Consider the following 23,653-nt stretch of genomic DNA (forward strand, 5'->3'; position numbering starts at 1 on the left):
ATCCCCGTGTTTCTTTTCTCACTTGTCCAATTCTGATCAAAGATTGTTGATCTGAACTGTTAACAGTTTATCTCATCTTAGATGCAACCTGCAGATTTTTTCTTGTTTTTTTGAGCCAAATTACATGATAAAAATAAGATGTTTTAATGTTGGAGGGATACTGAGTTGAAAATTCAGTTTAGGATCAAAAAGATACAACGGTTACCTACTGTTTCTTGAATCACAGCAGAAGAAATGAGAATGAGCGATTCTTGCATTTCTTGAAGTCTCTGCATCTGTAACAAAGTATGATATTTTCAAACAGGACAATATATGGTATATGATTTTGTATAAATGTTGTAAGAATGTGATCAGTGTTTAGAACCCTAGGAGAAATTGTCTTCTTGAAATCATCATACAGGCTCACTCATCTTAATGGTTACCAAGACCAATAAGGAGCAGTTATTAATGATGAAGACTGGAATACTTTCCCTGTCAACATTACACAGACTAATAATAACACTCAGAGTCCTTACCTACTCTTTCTTTAACATAGGGCTGTTAATTAGCTACCAGCTAAATTGCTTAAAAGTCTCATCAACATTTGTAAGGTCACTATCACTGAATGAACAAGATTTCAAGGAAGTGTACAGCAGATAAAGATTCTTACAGCTACCACTGGCCAATGATATTTCCCAATTTTTTATTATGGATAGATAAAGCTGTAATCAAACAGGGGACTATAAAAAGGATTTTTCTATTTCAAGACCTTGATTACATTAATATCATTTTGTTGATATGATTACAGTTTGCAGTTCCTAAATGATATGCAATATTGTATATTTGAATGTGCTTATTCATTCTGTCTTTCCTAAATGCAGCTGATCTTTTGTGCTCTTCAGACAATGCTTTTAAATGTAGGTCTATAATTCTTGAAAATGGCCTGCTAATTTATGACTTTTTAAGTTCATGAGGCCCTAGTTGAAATATCATCTCCAAATTGTGTGCACTTCATCTTTGGAGGGATGCAGAAGAGATTTACCAAAAAACTGCAAGTAACACTTATTTTATATTATAAGACTGGACAGGTTTTAGTACAAGAATATATGAGGATGCACTTCATAAAGTGAACACACCTGCACAGCCCTTCAGGATAGAAAATTCCAAAGATTCACCACACTGAGAAGAGATTTCTCCTCATCTCAGTTGTTAATTGCTTATGGCTCATTTTCAAACTTGATCCTGGACTCCTCAAACAGGGAAAACATTATTCCTTAATCCCACTTGCCTACCCCAAAAAAAGATGTTGATCCTAGACTCCTTAGACAGGGGAAACGTCCTTCTGAATCCAGCCTGCCAAGCCCAAAAATGATCTTGGTTCTAAACTCCTCAGTCAGGGAAAACATTCTTCCTGAATCCAGCCTACCAAGCCTGAAAAGGAATATTACAAGTTTTGATGAAATATTCTTTCATTCTATTAAACTGGAAAATTCAGTCCCCAATCTACACAATTTTTCTTCATGTCACATCCATCATCCCTAGGACTTGCTTAGTAGTCATTGTACTCCCACTAAAGCAAATACAGGTAATCCAACATATGGGAAGTGACTGAGATCTTAGAAAACAATATTTACCAATCTTCTCTGTAAAGCTGCATTGTGCACACATATGTCAAGAAAAGCAATTTTGAAAAATATATTTGAGAGAGCAATTTTTATTCCCTCTCTAACACGATGTTGTGCTGACCTATATAATCCTACTCCATGATAAATCTAAACTTCCCCCTACACAGCCAATAACACTCCAATTTTCTTACATCCATGTACTCGTCAAAGAATCTCTTCATTGTCTCTATTGCAAGAGCCTCTACCACCACCCCCAGCAGTGTTCCAGGCACTTAACAGTCTCTTAAAAAAAAACCTACCTCTGACATCTTGCCTAAACTGTCCTCCATTCACCTTAAATGGACGTCATCTGGTATTGGCCATGGTTGCCCTGGGGGAAAAAAAAGGTGCTGGCTATACACCCTACTTATGTCTCTCAATCTTGTACAGTTCTATCAAATTGCCTCTCATTCTCCTCTGCTCCAAAGAAAAAGACTGAGCTCACTCAGTCTATCCTCATAAGACATGATCTCTAATCCAGAAAACATCCTGGTAAATCTCCTCTTTAAAGCCATATATTTCATACAATCGGGCAACCAGAATTAAACACAATACTCCAAGTGTGGTCTAACAAAAATTTTTATAGAGCTTCCACCTTACGCCATGGCTCTCAAATTTAATCCCCAACTAATGAAGGCCAACACACCATATCTATCTTAACCACTCTCAATCTGTGCAGCATCTTTGAGGGACCTCAACTCCAAGACCCTCTGTTCTTTCACACTAAGAAACCTGCCATTGACTTTGTACTCATCCTTCAAGTTGGATCTTCACATTTTCCCAGATTTAACCCTATCTGCCACGATTCTGCCCAGCACTGCATCATGTCTATATCACACAGTAACCTACAATAATTTTCTACACTATCCACAACACCACTAATCTGTCATTTACAAACCTACTAACCCACTCATCCAGCCAGAAAATAATCCATGTGGAATGCCAATAGTTACCAACCTTCAGGCAGAATAGGCTCCATATCTTTTGGGTAGTGATTTGTGAATTCTGTAAGGGTGTATTTCTATAGTCTGAGTATCTGTAAATCCTGTGTTAGATAAGGAGAACAAAACCATACACAATACTCCTTGGTGCTGTCTCTCTCCTAGGTGCAAAACAAGCCTTCATTTCCAAGAAGTGCAACATCCTCTCTGACTCCTGGAACCCATGGCTCATGGCCATCCAAAGTTGGAAGGAAGATTATTGCATATCCCAAGGCCTTACACTAGGAGCACATAGAAATTCTGTATATGTAGAAGTGTACATTCTCAAGCTACACACCAACCTGATGATTCAGCCATTTTCTTTTGTGTCTGTGGAAGAATCTATAGACCCTACATTGGACTCACTGGCCACCTCAGAACCCACAAAACCACTGTGCAAGTTTAAGAAAGAAGGTAATTGCATTAAGGCTCCCTTATTATCTTAATCAAACTCTATTGTAAATCTTTTGTTGTTATGAATGATGAACAGACCTGATGGACAATGGGGTACAGAGTTAACCACCCCCCCCCCGAGAACCACGAACTATTACTGTTGCTATGCTGACCATGAGAAAGAGAGACGAAAAACAGCCAAGAACATCGGCAACAGATAAGAAAGAGGGGGAAATTGCTGATAACTGTATTGTGACTCCTTTTTGAATTATTTACTGTTTCGCTGCAAGGACAGTAGTTTGCTCATAAACATTCCTCAGTGGACTGAAGGACTGGCCTGATTTGATGGACACAGTCATTCAGGATTGATGGATAGCTGAGACCCCGTTGGTAGGGATAAAAAGACAGGTCTGGAGAGACACCCTCCAGACACGCCAGTGGACACTGATTGAGTGTTGGAACCCACAAGAAAGGTGGGGGCTTCGAAGACCAAACCAGGAGGTCGGTCAGTAAGGCTGGATATTCTGCTTGTTATATTCTCCTCCACACTCAAATTCTATTTACTATTTTATCTCCAGCCAAAATGTTATTTTAATTGTGAAAGTTGGATCCAAGAATTAATCCCTGCCATTCTCCACTAGTCACTGCCGACAAATCAGAATCCACTTACATTCTCACATACTGCTTTCTACTGGATAATCAGCTGTTAATTCACATCAGTATTATATCCCCAATACCAAGTTCTATAACTTTGTTGACTGATTTCTTGGAAGTTTTCCTAAAAATCCAAGTAGGTGAACATTTTTTCTGCTTTACTCAAGAGAAATCCAGCAGATTAGTCAAAGCTAATTTTCCTTTTATACATTCACATCAACTCAGCTCAGTCATATTATATTTTGAGATGTTCAGTTATTAGAACGAATAACTGTATAGAACAGGAATAGGAATAGAACATTCAACCCATGATATTGTTCCAAACCAAGTAAAATAATTTTGCCTAATTACACTAATCTCTTCACCCTGCACATGGCCCATATTCCACCATCTAGGTATTCACATGTCTATCTAAAAGGCACTTAAACATCCTACTATATCTGCCTCCGTCACCACCCCTGGTAGCACATTCCACGTACCCACTACTCTATGTAAAATAAAACTTGCTCTGTACATCTCCTTTGAATTTCCCCCTCTTGTAGCAGCCATTTTGACCTTGGGAAAGACATACCTTTCTATGTCTCTCATAATTTTGTAAACTTCCATCATGTATGCCCTTGGGCTCTTCCAGTTTGAAGAAAATAACTAGTTAATCCAATCTCTCTTTATAGCACCTGCCCTCTAATCAAGCAACAACTTCCCACTCTCCAAAGCTTCCACATCCTTTCTCTAATGAGGCAACCAGAAATTAATGCAATACTCCAGATGCAACCTAACTAGCATTTTCTAAAGTTTCAATGTACCCTGATTAACATTCATTGCCTTGACTGACAAAGTAAGCACGTCATATTACCAGCGTCAACTGTGATCACTTTGAAAGTTTGGATCCCAAGACTCTGTACATCAACACTATCAAAATCCCTCCCATTAACAGTGTACTTTCCCTTTACATTTCCTGAAGAGCAACTCCTCAAATTTGCATGGATTAAATTCCATCTGCCAGTTCTCCACCCATATTTGCAACTGATCTATATCCCATTGTATCCTTTGGCCATCTTCTACACCATTGACAAACAATTTTTGTGTCATCTACAAACTTACTAGCTCACCAATTCAAAGGCATTTATACAAGTCTCAGATAGCAGTGGAGTCAGTACACAGCCCTATGAAACACCACTAAGAGTAAACTCCATTGACCACTCCCCTCTGTCTTCATGGGTAAGCCAATTCTGAATCTAATCAGTCACATCACGTGAATCCCATGCATCGTAATTTTCCGGATAAGCTTAACAGAAAGAACTCTGTCGATGCCTTACTAAAATCCATGTAGATAACATTCACTGCTCTTATGTTCAATCACTTTCATCAATTCCTTAAAAAAACTCAATCAAATTAGTAAGACATACTTTGCCTCACATAAAATCATGCTGTCAGTCCCTAATAAGATCATGCTTGTACAAATACTCAAACACTCTCCAATAGCTTCCCTATCACTGATGTGAGACACAATGTCATTTCCAGAATTATTCCTACTTTCTTTCTTGAATAAAGCAATATTAACTACTTGCCAGTATTCAGGCCCTTGCCTTCATCTAGAGAGGGTCTAAAGATCCTGGCCAAAGCTCCAGCATTCTCATCTCTCGCCTCTCTCATTAACCTGCAGTATATCCCATCATACTTTGGGGACTTGTTCACCTTAACATTCTTCAAGAGACTCAACACTACTTTTTTCTCAAAAAGCTCCACACTGATCACACTGTTTTGTATCCTTTGCTATAGCATTTTCCCTACCACTATACATTTCCCTGCCACAATAGCAGACATGATCTCAACAGCTCTCCATGCAGCTGTGGGTCACCTGGACAATGCAAATATCTATGTCAGGATGTTGTTTATTGACTATAGCTCAGCATTTAATACCATCATTCCTACAATCCAGATCAAAAATCTATAGAACCTAAGCCTCTATACCTTCCTTTGGAATTCGATCCTCAACTTCCTAACTGAAATACCCCGATCTATACTGATTGGAAATAACATCTCCATCTCGCTGACAATTAACACTGGCGCACCACAGAGATGTGTGCTTAGCCCACTGCTCTACTCTCTCTACACCAATAACTATGTGGTTAGGCATAATTCAAACAGTATCTATAAATTTGCTGTTGATATAACCATTGTTGACAGAATTTCAGATGGTGACAAAGGGCGTACAGAAACAAGATATACCAGTTAGTTGAATGGTGTTGCAAAAACCTTGCACTCAACATCAGCAAGACCAAGGAGCTAATTGTGGACTTCAGGGAACACAAACCAATCCTCATAGAGGGAGAAGTGGTGTGAATGAGAAATTTCAAATTTCTGGGTGTCAATGTCTCTGAGGACCTAACCTGCACACAACATAGATGCAGCTATAAAGGCCACAAGGCAGCAGCTATATTTCATTTGGAGTTTGTGGAAATTTGGTTTGTCAACTAAGACACTCGTAAATTTCTACAAATGTACCATAGAGAGCATTCTGACTGGCTGCTTCAGCATCTGGTATGGTGGGGGAGGGGAGTGCTGCTGCACAACCATCGAACCATAGAACATTACAGCACAGTACAGGCTCTTCAGCCCTCCATGTTGTGTCAACCCATATAATCCTTAAAAAAAGTACTAAACCCACACTACCCCATAACCCTCCATTTTTCTTTCATCCATGTGCCTGTACAAGAGGCTCTTAAATACCCCTAATGTTTTAGCCTCTGCCACCATCCCTGGCAAGTCATTCCAGGCACTCACAACCTTCTGTGTAAAAAACTTACCCGATGTCTCCCCTAAACTTCCCTCCCTTAATCTTGTATATATGCTCTCTGGTGTTTGCCTTTGGTGCCCTGGGAAACAGGTACTGACTATCCACCCTATCTATCTATGCCTCTCATAACCTTATAGACCTCTATCAGGTCCCCTCTCATTCTTCTACGCTCCAGAATGAAAAGTCCCAGCTCTGCTAACCTTGCTTCATATGACTTGTTCTCCAAACCAGGCAACATCCTGGTAAATCTCCTTTGCACCCTCTCCATAGCTTCCACATCCTTCCTATAATGAGGTGACCAGAATTGAACACAATACTCTAAGTGTGGTCTCACCAGAGATTTGTAGAGTTGCAACATGATCTCTCTACTCTTGAACTCAATCCCCCTGTTAATGAAGCCTAGCATCCCATAGGCCTTCTTAACTACCCTATCAACCTGCACAGTGACCTTGAGAGAGGTATGGATTTGAACCCCAAGGTCTCTTTGTTCATCCACACTCTTAAGCAACTGACCATTAATCCTGTACTCAGTCTTCTGGTTTGTCCTTCCAAAATGCATCACCTCACACTTATCCGGATTGAATTCCATCTGCCATTTTTCTGCCCAACTCTGCAGCCTGTCAATATCCTCTTGTAACCTTCGACAACCTGCAGCTCCATCCACAACTCCTCCAATCTTTGTTTCATTCACAAACTTACTCACCCATCCTTCTGCCTCTTCATCCAGGTCATTTATAAAAATCACAAATAGCAAGGGTCCCAGGACAGATCCCTATGGCACTCCACTAGTCACCGACCTCCAGGCAGAATACTTTCCTTCCACAACTACCCTCTGCTTTCTTCCTTTAAGCCAATTTTTTATCCAAACAGCCAAGGTTCTTCTTATCCCATGCCTCATGACTTTCTGGATGAGTCTCTCATGAGGGACCTTGTCAAATGCTTGCTAAAGTCCATGTAGACCACATCAACTGCCCTACCCTCATCAATTTCTTTTGTTACCACTTCAAAAAACTCTATCAGGCTTGTGAGGCACAATCTTCCCTTCACAAAGTTACGTTGACTATCCATGACTAGATTGTACTTCTCCAAATGCTCGTAGATCCTATCCTTAAGAATCCTTTCCATTAGTTTGCAGACCATCGATGTAAGACTCACCAGTCTATAGTTCCCAGGTTTCTCCCTATTATCTTTTTTAAACAAGGGAAGTACATTTACCATTATCCAGTCCTCCAGCACTTCCCCTGTGGCCAAAGAGGATTCAAAGATCATAGCTAATGCTCCAGCGATCTCTTCTCTCAATTCCCTCAACAACCTGGGTTGTATCATATCTAACCCTGGGGATTTATCAATCTTGATGTTTTTAAGAAGATCCAGACCTTCTTCTTCTTTAATCTCCACGTTGTCCAGCACACAGACCTGCTCTATTTCAACCTCACCCTGATCAAGATCCTTTTCATTTGTGAATACTGAAGCTAAGTATTCATTTAGGACCTCCCCAACCTCCTCCGCCTCCAGCCACATGTTGCCCTCTTTATCCTTCGTTCTCGTCATCCTCCTGCTCTTCACATACACATAGAACACCTTGGGGTTCTCCTTAATACTACATGCCAAGGCCTTCTCATGCCTCCTTCGAACTCTCCTAAGTCCTTTCTTTAGCTCCTTCCTGGCTACCCTATATTTCTCATGAGCCCCTCCTACTTCCTGCTTCTTATATCTAACAAGATCAAAAGAAGTTGAAGAAAATTATAAAATTAGTCAGTCAGCTCCATCATGGGTACCAGCCTCCATATCATCCAAGACATCTTCAAAGAACAGTACCTTTGAAAGGTAGCCTCCATCATTAAGGGTCCCCACCACCCAGGACATGCCCACTTTGCACTGTTACCATCAGGGGAGAGAGGTACAGAATCCTAAAGGCACACACTTAGCAATTTAGGAACAGCTTCTTTCCCTCTGCCATCGATGAACACTACCTCACTACTTTTTTATTTCTGTTATTTTGCACTATTTATTTTAACTTAACTATTTAACAGTCATAGTTACACTTAATGTAACCCATTTTCCCCTCTATCATGTATTTCATTGTATTGCTACCATAAAGTTAACAAATTTCAAGACATATGCCAGTGATACTAAATCTGATTCGATTCTCATACTTTGCAAACTTTGAATTTTTTGGTGATTCCCTCCTTTCTTAAATACTGGATTCACACTTTCTACCCTCTATTCCACATGGACAATTCCAGAATCTACATAACATTGGAAGATGACAACAGGCCATTCACTATCTCTGAAGCTATTTCCTTCAAGCCTCTTGCAGACAGATCTTCAAATTCACATCTAGCATTTTTCAAGTTCAGAAACTTCACTAGTCGTAGTTAGTTCCTTGAGTTCAAGCACAGAAGTCGATCTTTTGGCCCATCATGCTTAGGGCAACCATCAATTACCAATCTACAGTAACTTAATTTACCTGCATTTTGTCTGTAGTTTTCTATGCCTTGGCAATTCAAGTGGTTAACTACATATCTCTTAAAGATTGTGAGAGTGCACACTTCCACCAATCTTTAAAACATTCATTCCAGATACTCTCACTCATTTAAGTATTTAAATGAACACAAAGAGCATGAAAGGCTGAGGAAGTGCTGGTAAACGGTATGAGTATAGGTGCATTCTTCGAAGCTGACAAGGAAACTGGGGGCTGAAGGGCCCATTTCTGTCTTGTATTATTCTGTAAACTCTGTTGCAGGGTTAGTTCACAGGAGATGAACAGGCAAGTTTTTATTTTACATGGAATGTAGTGGGTGCCTGGAATGCTCTGTTAGGGTGGTAATAAAGACAAATAAAATAGAGGTGTTTAAAATGCTTTTAGAAAATCAAATACATGTACAGAAAATGGAGAGAGCTGAATCAGGTTTATTGCCAGGGATACAAGTCATGAACTGTGTTGAAGCAGCATTTACAGTGCAGGCATTACAAATTATGTGTTACAATTTTTAAAAAGTGCAACACAGGAATATTGAGGTAGTGATCATGACTTAATGGAGTGTTCAGAAACTGGTACTGTTAAGTGTGGGTCTTCAGGCTCCTGCATTCCCTCCCTGATGGTAGTAATGAGAAGAAGAAATGTCCTAGATGGCAAGGGTCCTTCATAAGGACATTGTGTAAGCAGAAGCAATTAGTTAGGCATTTAATTACTACTTTATTAGTTCAGCAAAAATCATGGGCCAAATGCCCTGTGTCTGACAATAGACGGTAGGTGCAGGAGTAGGCCATTCGGCCCTTCTAGCCAGCACCGCCATTCACTGTGATCATGACTGATCATACACAATCAGTACCCCGTTCCTGCCCTCTCCCCATATCCCTTGACCCCGCTATCTATGAGAGCTCTATCTAACTCTCTCTTGAATGCATCCAGAGACTTGGCCTCCACTGCCTTCTGGGGCAGAGCATTCCACATATCCACCACTCTCTGGGTGAAAAAGTTTTTCCGCATCTCTGCTCTAAATGGCTTACCCCTTATTCTTAAACTGTGGCCTCTAGTTCTGGACTCACCCATCAGCGGGAACATGCTTCCTGCCTCCAGTGTGTCCAATCCCTTAATAATCTTATATGTTTCAATCAGATCCCCTCTCATCCTTCTAAATTCCAGTGTATACAAGCACAGACGCTCCAATCTTTCAACATATGACAGTCCCGCCATTCCGGGAATTAACCTTGTGAACCTACGCTGCATTCCCTCAATAGCAAGAATGTCCTTCCTCAAATTTGGAGACCAAAACTGCACACAATGGTGCATTCCCCCCCCCCACCCCCCGTCCTTTCTTTCTCCTGAGGCCTCCTGTCTCCAGCTCTGTATCACTTTCACCAATCACCTTTCCAGCTCTTAGCTTCATCCCACCCCCTCTGGTCTTCTCCTATCATTCCCCCCACTACTTTCAAATCTCTTACTATCTTTCCTTTCGGTTAGTCCTGATGAAGGGTCTTGGCCCGAAACGTCGACAGCACTTCTCCCTATAGATGCTGCCTGGCCTGCTGTGTTCCACAATACTCCAGGTGGGGTCTCACCAGGGCCCTGTACAGCTGCAGAAGGACCTCTTTACTCCTATGCTCAATTCCTCTTGTTATAAAAGCCAGCATGCCATTAGCTTTCTTCACTGCCTGCTGTACCTGCATGCTTGCTTTCATTGACTGATGTACAAGAACACCTTGATCTCGTTGTACTTCCCCTTTTCCTAACTTGACTCCATTTAGATAATAATCTGCCTTCCTGTTCTTGCCACCAAAGTGGATAACCTCACATTTATCCTCATTAAACTGCATCTGCCATACATTTGCCCACTCATCCAACCTGTCCAAGTCACCCTGCATTCTCATAACATCCTCCTGACATTTCACACAGCCACCCAGCTTTGTGTCATCAGCAAATTTGCTAATGTTACTTTTAATTCCTTCATCTAAATCATTAATGTATATTGTAAACAGCTGCGGTCCCAGCACCGAACCCTGCGGTACTCCACTGGTCACCGCCTGCCATTCCGAAAGGGACCCGTTAATTACTACTCTTTGTTTCCTGTCAGCCAGCCAATTTTCAATCCATGTCAGTACTCTGCCCCCAATACCATGTGCCCTAATTTTGCCCACTAATCTCCTATGTGGGACTTTATCAAAAGCTTTCTGGAAGTCCAGGTACACTACATCCACTGGCTCTCCCTTGTCCATTTTCATAGTTACCTCCTCAAAAAACTCCAGAAGATTAGTCAAGCATGATTTTCCCTTCATAAATCCATGCTGACTCAGACTGATCCTTCTACTGCTATCTAAACGTGTCGTAATTTCCTCTTTTATAATTGACTCCAGCATCTTTCCCACCACGGACATTAGGCTAACCGGTCTATAATTCCCTGTTTTCTCTCTCCCTCCTTTCTTGAAAAGTGGGACAACATTAGCCACCCTCCAATCAGCAGGAACTGTTCCTGAATAGAAAGAACATTGGAAAATGATTACCAATGCATCCACGATTTCTAGAGCCACCTCTTTAAGTACCCTGGGATGTAGACCATCAGCCTTCAGACTCAACAGTCTATCCAACACCGTTTCTTGCCTAAACACCACAAACCTTCAGCAATCTAGGTGTTTCTCCTACTCCTTCCCATCCCATCTAATATCTTTCTAATAAAATAAAAAATCCTCAAAAAATGTAAGAAAACCTGACTTCCTTGCACTTTCTTAAATTGCAGAAGACTCCAAGGCAATTCCACCTGCCTAATGGAAATCAGTTCCTGAAATCTGGTATAATGAAAGAGCTGCAAACACTTAGCAGGACTGGCAATAGTTTTAAGAATCCAAACATTCAGAATAGCCTGCAGTAACCGCTAGAAGATCCAAACTAGCTCTAAAACAAAGTATCCAGTGAATTGTCTGCACTCATTACAACTGCCATCCTCTCTCCCTGCCTTCCAAAAGCCATAATTTTGGGGAGAGTGGGGGAAATGGGAATGACAGTGAGGGTGGGGAATGGGTGAATGGGAGGGTGGAAGAGATGAAATGTTGGAGGAGAGAGAGGGTTGGGACAATTGAGGGAGAGCTGATGGGGAGGAGAACAAGTTTGAAGGGGAGGAGGCAGGGTGCAGACGAAGGAAAGGGGAGGAAGGGAGGGACACATTTCCAGGTGAGAAATAAATCTAACGGTTTCTTGAACTCACCTGATTGAAAACTTCGTCCAAACGAAGCGAAGGCTGCCGCTCAGGGGTGATCGGCGATGGCGGGGCATTCAAGGCGCCGATGATCGGTTGCCTTCCCTCCCTGAGTAGCGCCCGCAGCCTCACTAAATACAGCTCCGCCGACTGTCAAACTCCGAGAGCGCCGGCGGAAACGCGCGTGCGCCAACTGCTGTCCTCCCGGTAGTTGGCGCGTGCGCGAACGGAGGGCGGCGGCCGGGTCGTTTAGGTAAGTAAGGCGCATGCGCAAGAGCGTCTACTGGCGGGGTGGTTGCGTGTTGCCGCCGCTGTCCCTATTCTGGTACGTAGACGGTTTATGAGGCGATTAGCATCTTCTACCTTCTGCGGAAGTTCGCATTTTGGGACCGGCTGGAGAATCGCCGAGTTTAACCTCCGGAAGGTGGTCCAAAGGCCACCTCTGCTCCACCGTGCCTCACCTGGTACGGGATGCCCATGTTTGAGAGCAGGATGTTGGGATCTGTCGCCGCTGAATAGTCTACATTGTTAAGTGGGGGGTGGGGGGGTTACTCGTGCGTGGTTAATGCTTAGTAACCCCTGCACACAGAAACTACACAGTTCTGAATGCATACCTGCAGCTTTTCTAACAGCCTACCACAGTTTTAGCAAGACGTACAAAAAAGCAATGAACTCAGCAGGTCGGGCATCCGTTGAAAGAAGCAGTCATCGTTTCGGGTCGAGACCCTTCGCGTTGATTGCTTCTTTCAACGGTTGCTGCCCGACCTGCTGAGTTCATTCAGCTTTTTTGTACGTCTTGATTTGACCACAACATCTGCAGTGTACTTTGTGTTCACAGTTTTACCGATGTTTCCAGCCCTTGCTTCACGAACATACCTGGACTCTGGTAATGTGGACATGAGGTATGAGTATTAGGAACAAACTCTAGCCCCAGCTACAAGCCCACTGTGTTCCGAGCCTCATAGCTGCCTATGTTACTAACCTCCTTGTCCAACTATACACCTGCCCACATCCTCATCTCTGGCTTTGACCACACAGCTGGGCACTGATTGCTAGTTAAAATGCCTGGAAAGCAAACTGTTGATGGATCTAAAAGACCAGCTTTTATGTGTATTTTTTGGTGTATGTTTGAATAATTTAAATCAGCAGACTTAAGGAAACCAAGATGTCAGTTATACTTTATCAGAATTTCTTCTGATAAGAGAAGGAAAATGATGGGAACTATCCTGGACAGAATTGGATGGGCCACAGGGGAAGTTCTCCAAAGACACTTTGTGGAGTGTGGCACCATCATCATTAAAGACTGAAGAAGTTAGGAATGAACCGTAGTTCAAAGCTGGCTATCCTGGGCAGTGTATAGCAGGAGTGGAGGTGTGTTTGGCCTCAATTCAAAACCTAATGGCCTGGAGTATCCAACATACTATAATGAACAAAAAGGCTCTTGGATTGTGTATGTTAGACAAATAGCAAATAGCCATGGAGAAGAAAAATAGAAATGTATGCAGGATATACAGTATACTGAATCAAAGCAGAATACTAACAGGCATGCCAGGGATCCCAATCTAGTGAATCTGCAACATTGGATTACAATTCTGCTACACGTATCATTGTAATTCATTCTTTGGAATCTGTGCACCACCGGTAAAATCAGCAATTATTTCCCAGCCTCTAATTGTCCTTTAAAAATATGATTGCACTAGATTGCTTTAGTAAGTAATTTTTAAATTAACTTCATGGGATAGTTTGGAGTCACACATAACCCACAGTAGATAAAGCACATTCTCCTTCCCAAAGGGCATTTGTGAATCGGACGATTTGTGAAACAATCGGTTTTTACAATTAATATTCAATAGTTATTGTTGCAAATCTCTAAAACAATTCTATTCTGAAACTACACTAAATTCTAGATTCTTCAACCAGCATAAAATGTCCTCCTTGCATCAATGCTAAGAAGCCCTTTAAGAAATGTGTTATGTTCCCATGAGATAAACTCTCATTCTTCTAAAGTCTAGAAAAGTAATCTCAGACCTCTCCTCACACAGAAAACCAAAGATCAATCTGCTAAGAGAGGCCCTTAGCATGAACAGACAGGTTACAGAGGAATGTAGACCATGTGATTAGTTTAAATTGCCATCATAGTTGGCAAGGACTAAAGGGCCCAATGCTGTACTCAAAATCTTCTTTGAAAAGTATATGTCTTTTTGCTAAATAAACCAAAACTATACCCAATATTGTTGCAAACTCCCTAGGCCAAAAACAATTGCAGTGAAATATGTTTACTCTGGTACTCACATCCTCTCATAGTAAAGACCAATATACCATTTGCCTTTGTAATCGTAGTACTTACAGGGCAAGCAGGTTTATTGTTGGTTTCACCAGAACCAATCTGCTCAAATCCCTGATTATAGATTTAATCTAAATGTAGGCCATGGAGTTAATTTAGATAGCTTAACTGGAGCTGGAAGAAGGAAGGGAGCAGTTGTTATGTTGTGGGGAGGTGGTGAAAAGAGGGAGTCTGGGTGAGTAGATAAGAGGGAAGGAAGCAAAGGGGCCAAGTGGTAGGGCACAAGTGACAGAGAAAATTCACTGTAGTCCAGGATTGAGACTGGATTGCTGGCATCAAATTACCAGTTCTACGATTGTGCTGCCCATTATACTACTGAATTCCCTTTTATGATTTCTGTCAATCTTTTCTTATGCTCCCTCTTGGCCTCTCCTATTTCCATGCTCTGTAAGTCTCCTCGATTAGCTTGATCTCCCTAATAACCTTAATCAGCTTGATTCTCACTATGGCTAACCACCCAGCACCGGTCAGGTGTTCTTATTTTCTGTTTCATTTTCTCCTTTATCTTTTTTTGTCAGTTTGGAGAATGCAATACACAAGCCTTATGGAAATATCCTTTTTCATAATGTTCTAAACCATAGTGCTATATGATTGCGATTTCCTCAATGTTCCCCTATTGCTGAGCTTTCAGAACCAAGTCTAGCAATTCGACCTTCCTTATTGTATGGAAATGCACTGATAAAGAAAGTTTGGAACTTGCTGGAAACTTACCCCTCCCCATACGGTGTTGCTATTCTTATTTATAGGGGATGACTGAAGACATCTGTATCACCATTCTTTGCCTTTTGCACATTACTGTAATATTCCCCATATGTTTACTCCTCAATATCCTTACCAGTAAATGGCTGCAAAATGGTGTAATTTTGATTTAGACTTTATTTCTAAACATATGGATTTCCTTTTTCATCTCTTTCCAGCATTGCAATATTCTCAAACAGTACTCTCCACTATCCTTCTTTTCTTCCCTTCTCTATCATTCTTGGATTCCAGTACAGTAGTACTTAGAACGCATTCTTTTCCATATTTTAAAGCCAAGTTTTTGCTTTTGTCATAACATTGTAATCCCATGCAGCTGTTTGAACCTTCTAGATGCATCTTATTAACTTTACTGAACTTTCATGTATATACATAATTTATTTAATGAAACCATGGGCATGTCACCAAAAACACAATTTCTACAGAGGTACCATGAAGAGCATTCTAACTAGTTGCATCACTGTCTGGAATGGAGAGCCCATTACGCAGGATCTGAAAAAGCTGCAGAAAGCCATAAACTCAAGCAGCTCTGTTATGGGCACTAGCATGCCACACATTTTAATTCCACGTCCCATTCCCATTCTGATACATCTTTCCATGGCCTCCTCTACTGTCAAGATGAAGCCACACTCATGTTGGAGGAACAATACCTTATATTCCGTCTGGGTAGCCTCCAACCTGATGGCATGAACATTGATTTCTCTAACCTCCGTTAATGCCTCTCCCCTTCTTACCCCATCCCTATTTATTTATTCATTCATTCATTCCCCCCTTTTACCGCTTTATTTATTTATCTATCTATCTATCCCTCCTCCTCCTCCTCCCACCCCCGTTTTCTTTTTTTCTCTCTGTCCCTCTCAGAATTACCCTTGCCTGCTCTCCATCTCCCTTTGGTGCTCCCCTCCCCCTTTCTTTCTCCCAAGGCCTCCCATCCCATGATCCTTTCCCTTCTCCAGCTCTGTATCCCCTTTGCCAATCAACTGTCCAGCTCTTAGCTTCATCCCTCCCCCCCCTGTCTTCTCCTATCATTTCAGATCTCCCCCTCCCACTTTCAAATCTCTTACTATCTCTTCTTTCAGTTAGTCCTGACGAAGGGTCTCAGCCCAAAACATCAACTGTACTTCTTCCTATAGATGCTGCCTGGCCTGCTGTGTTCCACCAGCACTTTGTATGTGTTGCTTGAATTTCCAGCATCTGCAGATTTCCTCGAGCATGCCCAGCATCCAGGACACCTTCAAAAGGGAACACCTCAAAAGACTGGCAACCGTCGTTAAGGACCTCCATTACCCAGGACATGCCCTCTTCTTACTGCTATCATCAATGAGGAGGTACTGGAGCCTGAAGACATATACTCAATGTCTCAGGAACAGCTTCTTCCCTTCTGCTTTCAAATTTCTGAATGGACAATAAATACATGGACACTATCACAGTAATTTTTCATCTTTTTTAGTATTTTTTCCCCTTGCCTTTACTTACACCTCACTGACACCTTTCATATTACCAGCCTAAAATGTTAATATCCTCTCCAGACACTACCTGATCTGCTGAGCATTTCCATTATTTTGTTCTCTGCACCAGGTATTATCAACCGATCACCTCAAAGATAGCACGTGGACAATGCTATAGAAAATCCATCTTCATCACTCCAGCTAACCAAATGTGCAAAAGCCAAGCATTACTTCCTCTATCACATCTTCCTAAGTGAATCTAGTAATCCTATCCCTTTTCTATTCAGAAGTGATTAAGAAATGAAGGTCGTTCAAAAGACATTAACTATAGAAAGATGGGTTGAGAGGAGGTGAAACTGACAACAGTTGAATAATTCACCAGTATTTGTTTATTGGAAAAGATAAAAGCAATGGTCATGATTTGAAATGTTGATTTTTGCATAAAGTTCAGAAAGCTATTAAGTGCCTAATTGAAAGGAATTGTATTGATTCTTCTCCTTCAGATAATTTATTTTAATATGTTGAGCTTGAGGAGGTTACGTTGCTCCAGGGACCTGCACTGGCATTCATTTTAATAGGATTGGTTGAAGAAGATGCAAGAACATTTGGTGCTGCTTGATCTGGTGGATGGGATAATATGTTTCTATGCAGGAACATTTTTCATTTTCTGTTTTTAGAATCTAGCTGTGGTTGAAAAACCAAGAATTCATTGTCACGTCTAATTGCTGTCAAGAAGGTAGTGGCGAGGCATTACCTTGAATCACAGCAGACATTTTGGTAACAGTTGAGTGATTTACTACCCAATTGAGGGACAGCAAGAGTCAACTGCATTGGTGGATCACATGGATGAGGATGCCAGATCCTGCCGTGAAGATGTTCACAAAGCAGATGAGGAAAACAATGCAGTGCTTGCACAAAGGAAGATGGTGGCAGTAGTTAGAAATCAATCATCTCAGCCCCAGGATATCACTGCAGGAATTCCTCAAGGCAATATCCTAGGCCTGGACATCTTTAGCTGCTTCATTAATGAACTTCCTTCATCGGGTCAGAAATGAGGTCATTTGTTGAATATACAATTTTTAATTCCATTTTCAACTCCTGAGCAAATAAAGAAATCCATGCCAGCAGGCAGTAAAACATTGAGACAGGGGCATAAAGGGGCGTGTAACATTCATACCATGAATATGCTAGGCAGTAACCATCTTCAACAAGAGAGATTATGTCCATCTGTACATGACAGTCGGCCAACAAAGCTTGCCAAATTCCAGTTCACATAGTGTTGAAATAACTATCAATTTATATCTGAAAGTCTCTGAGGTACTACTCTCAACTACACAACTAGGTAGTTTGTTCCAAAGCACAATTCGGAAGCATGATGATGTGTTCTCCACTTGCCTGGAACAGTACAATACCTATAAACTCAAAGCTCAGCACTATCCAAGTCAAAACAACCCCATTAGTCATGCTAAACATTGTTGCCTGCACCACTGGTGCACACTGGGTGCGGTGTATACCAGTTGTTTCTATTTCTAAGATTTTGTGCCCCCTTCTAAGTGAAAGCAATGATCTTGAGTGCTTCATCTGCACTCTTTCTCTCCAACCCAACCCTACCTCTGGTGATGTGATATTTGCTTTGCAGAAGATAACGTATCAGGTTTCAACATAGAATGTATGGAAATGGGGGTAACAGCAATATACAAGGGGTTTGGAAAGTATTGTCTGGGAAAAGTGGGAAGGTTAAGGCAGGAGTTCAGAGAAGAGATGAGGATTTTTTACCATCTGCCTGTGGGAATCATGTTTTGTAGAATGCATTTAACATGTGCTGTGTCCTCTTGTAGTTGGTGATAAGAGATATGGTTTAAGGATATTCATTGCTTTGAAAGCACACACAGTCTTTGATGTTCTTTAATACATTTCCTGACATGCCATCGCCAAGTTTTGAGATGCTATTTAGCATTTATGAGAAAAACACAACTATTCTGCTTTTGACCACTTCCAGATACATTGGAAACTCTGGGGTAGCCTATTATACTTCAATATTAAAACATTTTTGAGATTCGGTGAACGTGATCATCCTTTAAGAAGTGCATTTGCTAACTAAGTATGTTTCTCTGGCCTCCTGCACAAAAGTGCTTAGGGATGTTGCTGCATGCAGACTTCCAGTTCTATTACAATGAGGCATAGAAGATAAAATCCATCAAAGAATTGAAGAATTATAGGAACAGGGTAGGAAGGTGGAAGCTAATTCAATAGTTATTTCAAAGACCAGCAGAGGCAATGTTGGACCAAGCGGCCCCTGACCTTGTTCTAAGATTCCACGACTAATGCACGGAAAGTAAAATAGACACACAGATGTATGTAACCATGGAGCAAGGAAAATAAATACATAAGCTACAATACTACAGATGACGAAAGTAAAATAATGCAAAGTGATAAATACAGGAAAAGAGAACCTAGTAAAACATAAATTCTATGATGGAAATACTATACTCTACAGAAAGGAAGTATAAATATATATGCCAGCACTGAGGTAAATTCTACTCCATAGTAACATATTTCCTGACTGCAGAATGAACGTGGATAGAGAAAGAACGAAAATAGAAACACTGCACGATCCCAAACCCACAGACGTAAATAAATACAGAGAGAGACACACACAGTTAAATACAGAGGAAGGTTCAGAGATACAGTGAGGTTCTAATAAGTATGAGGAGAACATCAAAGGGATAATATGGTGTATCATTTTGTCTCAGTAGGCACTCTTCATGATGCATAGGTTGTGAGTGAGTTAAGTGAGTGCTGTATCATAAAGTGATGCCATCTTTCAGGGAGAATATTAAATCTGTATACAAGATACAAGTGGATGCAATATGTTGCAAAATCAAGAATATTGATTGAGGACCTGGTCAAAGATCTCTTCCAGTTGAAATAACCAAAATCATTTACTTCTTGGATCTTGATATGCACAGATTTCTTGTGATATTTACACTAACTACAACTTGTATTTATATATGTAGAAACATCCCAACATGCTTTACTATATTAAAATAATGGTTAAAGGTTTCCCTTAGAAGCAGGTTATGTTTCTTCAAAGATGTGCAGAATCATTTATAGAGTGCCATGGCAGCGTAGCAGTTAGTGCTACGCTATTACAGTTCAGGGTCTTGGAGTGCGGAGTTCAATTCCAGCATCCTTTGTAATCAAGTTTGTAAGTTCCTTCCTGGTGTGTGTGCGTGCGCGTGCGTCCTCTGGATGTTCCAGTTTCCCACTACAGTACAAAAATGTACCAGTTAGTAGGTTAATTCGTTATTGTAAATTGTCTCGTTATTAGGCTGGGGTTAAATTGGTGGGTTCCTGGACAGCGCGGCGCGAAGGGGTAGAAGGGCCTGTTCCACATTGTATCTCTAAATAAATATATAGAAATAAGTACCGAGGTGAAAAACATGATGAAAACTGCAGAAGGGCGGAAACGTGTTCACAGATGGATTTGTGAATTTCAATATGCACGCATAGTAAAAACATTAGGTATGAATCAAAATCAGGCTTATTATCACAGGCATGTGACGTGAAATTTGTTAACTTAGCAACAGCACTTCAATACAATTCATAATATAAAATTAAAAAACCAAAATAAAATAATAATAAATAAATTACAGTATATGTATATTGAATGGATTAAAAATCGTGCAAAAAACAGAATTACTATATTTTTTTTAAAAGTGAGGTAGTGCCCAGGGTTCAATGTCCATTTAGGAGGGGAAGAAGCTGTTCCTGAATTGCTGAGTGTGTGCCTTCAGGCTTCTGTACCTCCTACCTGATGGTAACAGTGAGAAAAGTGCATGCCCTGGATGCTGGAGGTCCTTAGTAATGGACGCTGCCTTTCTGAGATACCGCACCTTGAAGATGTCCTCGGTACTTTGTAGGCTAGCACCCAAGATGAGCTGACTAAATTTACAACCTTCTGCAGCTTCTTTCAGTCTTGTGCAATAGCGCCCCCCCCCCTCCATACCAGACAGTGATGCAGCCTGTCATAATGATCTCCATGGTACATCTATAGAAGTTTTTGTGTGTATTTGTTGACATACCAAATCTCTTCAAACTCCTAATAAAGTATAGCTGCTGTCTTGCCTTCTTTATAACTGCATTGATATGTTGGGACCAGTTTAGATCCTCAGAGATCTTGACACCCAGGAATTTGAAACTGCTCACTCTCTCCACTTCTGATCCCTCTATGAGGATTGGTATACGTTATTTCATCTTACCCTTCCGGAAGTCCACAATCAGCTCTTTAGTCTTACTGCCAGGTTGTTGCTGCGGCACTAGTTGGCATATCTCACTCCTGTTCTACCAACAATGGTTCTATCATAAGCAAATTTACAGATGGTATTTGAACCATGCATAGCCACACAGTCATGGGTATATACAGAGTAGAGCAGTGGACTAAGCACACACCTCTGAGGTGCACCAGTGTTGATCATGCATTATAAGTTATCTAAGACAGCTGGTTCTCTTACTATTTCTGAGTTTGCCATCCAATTCTGTTTTGTCATGATTCTTTAAACCAGTGGTCTAGCCAGGCAATTTCTTGGTGTTATAATTGGTATGGGCAGTTGCAGAGCTCTTGTTTTGCTAGAACGTTAATGTACATTAAGATGGAACTTAGTATAAATTTTAAAGGGCTGAGGAATAGATGCCCTGTCTTAATCACCAGAGTAAGCAGTTACATAAAGGTACAATTAGGAGTTGCCAAGAACAACAGGTTAAAGCAGGGGTGTCACTCATTTTAGGTCATGGGCCGGATTGGGCAAAATGCAGCTTCATGCAGGCCGGGTCAGTCGGGCGCGTGCGAACGCAGCTTTCATTGCCTCCGTTTTTTTCAGCCTGTTCTCATGTGTCTCAGTCTCTGCTATAACTACAAAGTGTTTCACTTCACAAATTCCGTTTCTTATGAAGAAGACTGCTGAGCAAGCATTATTTTTATGATTGGTATTAACTCACAATCATAGGCTTCATATCACCGGGCCATTAATAATTAAAATAATAGATCTATCTAAAATAATCTCGCAGGCCGGATATAATTGTACGCCGGGCCTTGAGTTTGACACCTATGGGCTAGAGTGTAATGCTGTGCTCCTGTATACAGTACAGAAAGCTACTCAATTACCTCAGCAAGACAGAGAAGATGGGAGAATAACATGTTGACCTACTGCTGATGTACATAGCATTCAACTCCTTACACCTTATTAAGCCTCTTGCAGCATGTACCAACTTACCATGCAGAAGAGTCTGTTATTCATTTGTCTGTGCACTAATGACATATTATGGCCATGGTTAGCATAATGCTTTAGAGTGCCAGTGAATGGAAAATCGGTGTTCAATTCCTGCCACTGTCTAAGGAGTCTGTATGATTTCTCTGTGACTACATGAGTTTCCTCTGTGTGCTCCAGTTTCCTCCCACATTCCAAAGACATATGGGTTAAGGTTAGTGAGTTATGGGCATGCTGTGGTGGTGCTGGAAGCATAGTGACACTTGCAGGCTGCCCTCAGCATGTATTCAGACGCAAATTACACAGTTCACTGTATGTTTTGAAGTTTCCATGAAATATACAAAGCTAATTTTTATCTTTACAATACTGTGTCTAATTTCATTTCATGATGGCTGCTGTTGTTTACAAATCTTGCTTCTCTTAGGAGTGTAAGCAAATAATCCTAAGGAAAATCAGAGAAACTAGAGGTGTTCTTCCAGCCAAGGAAACACTAGTTATTATCAAAGACTCAGCTAGACTCGCTGTCTGAGGTGAAGTGATGGGAGCCTATCAGGGATTGGGTCAGAATTCAATATGAAGCAACCACATGGCATTTAACATTCAGTTATTGTTACTTGATGTTAATAGTCTCTGAAATATGATCACAGTGATAAAGATGACTGCAACTATGTGTACTTCCATTGTACTCAATTGTGTTATTTCTCATGTTTGGAGAATTCTCACATTCCCATAATGACAACTACTGAGGGGAACTCCCTCTCTTCAAAGGTATCTTTTGTAGGCCCAAGGGGCAGTAAAGATACTCAACTGATGGAGGGAGAGGCAATTGGATTTACAGAAGATCATTTGTTCTTCACATGAGCAAAATCAGTTAAAGAGTACATGCTAGAGAGCACAAGATTCTTTTCGCTCTTCTGAACTGGATGGAGGTGCACTGCTCGGGACCTGTCAGTAATGGATAATTCCTGAGCAGCAGCTGCAGACAAGCAGTGTACTGGCAGGCATGGTGTGCAGTTGCAGAGGCATTGCATGAAACCACCCAAAGCATGAATGACATGATAAGGAAGGTAATTAATAAAGTATATTTTTCCCATCTGTGAAGTTAGATTACACACAATATAAAATCTGCCACAGTTCACTTCTAGTTTCTTACCCCATTACCTTCATACCTTTACTAACTGTCCCAAAGATATGTTTTTCACTTACATTTTATTTTGCACAACATATTACTATCTTATTTCTTTTTATTAATGTGATATTATTTAATGGCACTAGTGTAACATCCCATGGATTCTAGGAGGTCAGTACAGTAATTAAATTTCTCAGGTTCTAATAAAATAATAATAATTATGTGTATTAATTAATTTGACCTGACAGAGACTGTTGGCTCCTTGTCAAAAGAGATTACAACCAAAATGTCCTAAATGTTTATTTTGTTAGTTTTATCCATATTATCAGCAATTCTTTATTAAAACTATTAAGTAAATTTATTATTTTCAAACTATTATTCTAAGGGTAAATTGATAAACACATTTTGTAAATGTTTTCTTTAACAATGTACTGATGTATTGAAACCTTTTATTTTCCAATTGAGATTTTTTAAAGTTATGAATTAGAGGCAGTTTTCTTCAATTTTTTTAGTTACTGATATAAAATAATTTCATTTAATTTTATATTT

The 23,653-nt window shown here is 40.7% G+C and overlaps 1 protein-coding gene across 9 annotated transcripts in view; it reads right to left on the bottom strand.

The window, feature by feature from the left end:
* LOC132391847 (sodium/hydrogen exchanger 9B2-like) overlaps positions 1–23,653 on the bottom strand; it is a 204,951-nt gene that overhangs the window by 124,652 nt on the left and 56,646 nt on the right. For 3 of the 9 annotated variants that reach the window (XM_059965528.1, XM_059965529.1, XM_059965533.1), the window contains exons 1-2: positions 12,170–12,370; positions 210–275 (exon numbers count right to left, since the gene is read on the bottom strand). The exons of 1 other annotated variant lie outside the window; for it this stretch is intronic. The gene's annotated coding sequence lies outside the window, so the exon portion shown is untranslated. Of the gene's footprint in view, positions 1–205; positions 276–12,169; positions 12,371–23,653 lie in introns of those variants that run through there. 5 more of the 9 variants (XM_059965531.1, XM_059965530.1, XM_059965532.1 and 2 more) reach the window with 3 other exon arrangements.

The sequence above is a fragment of the Hypanus sabinus genome, chromosome 3 (genome assembly GCF_030144855.1).
Source record: "Hypanus sabinus isolate sHypSab1 chromosome 3, sHypSab1.hap1, whole genome shotgun sequence".
NCBI classification, from domain to species: Eukaryota; Metazoa; Chordata; class Chondrichthyes; order Myliobatiformes; family Dasyatidae; genus Hypanus; species Hypanus sabinus.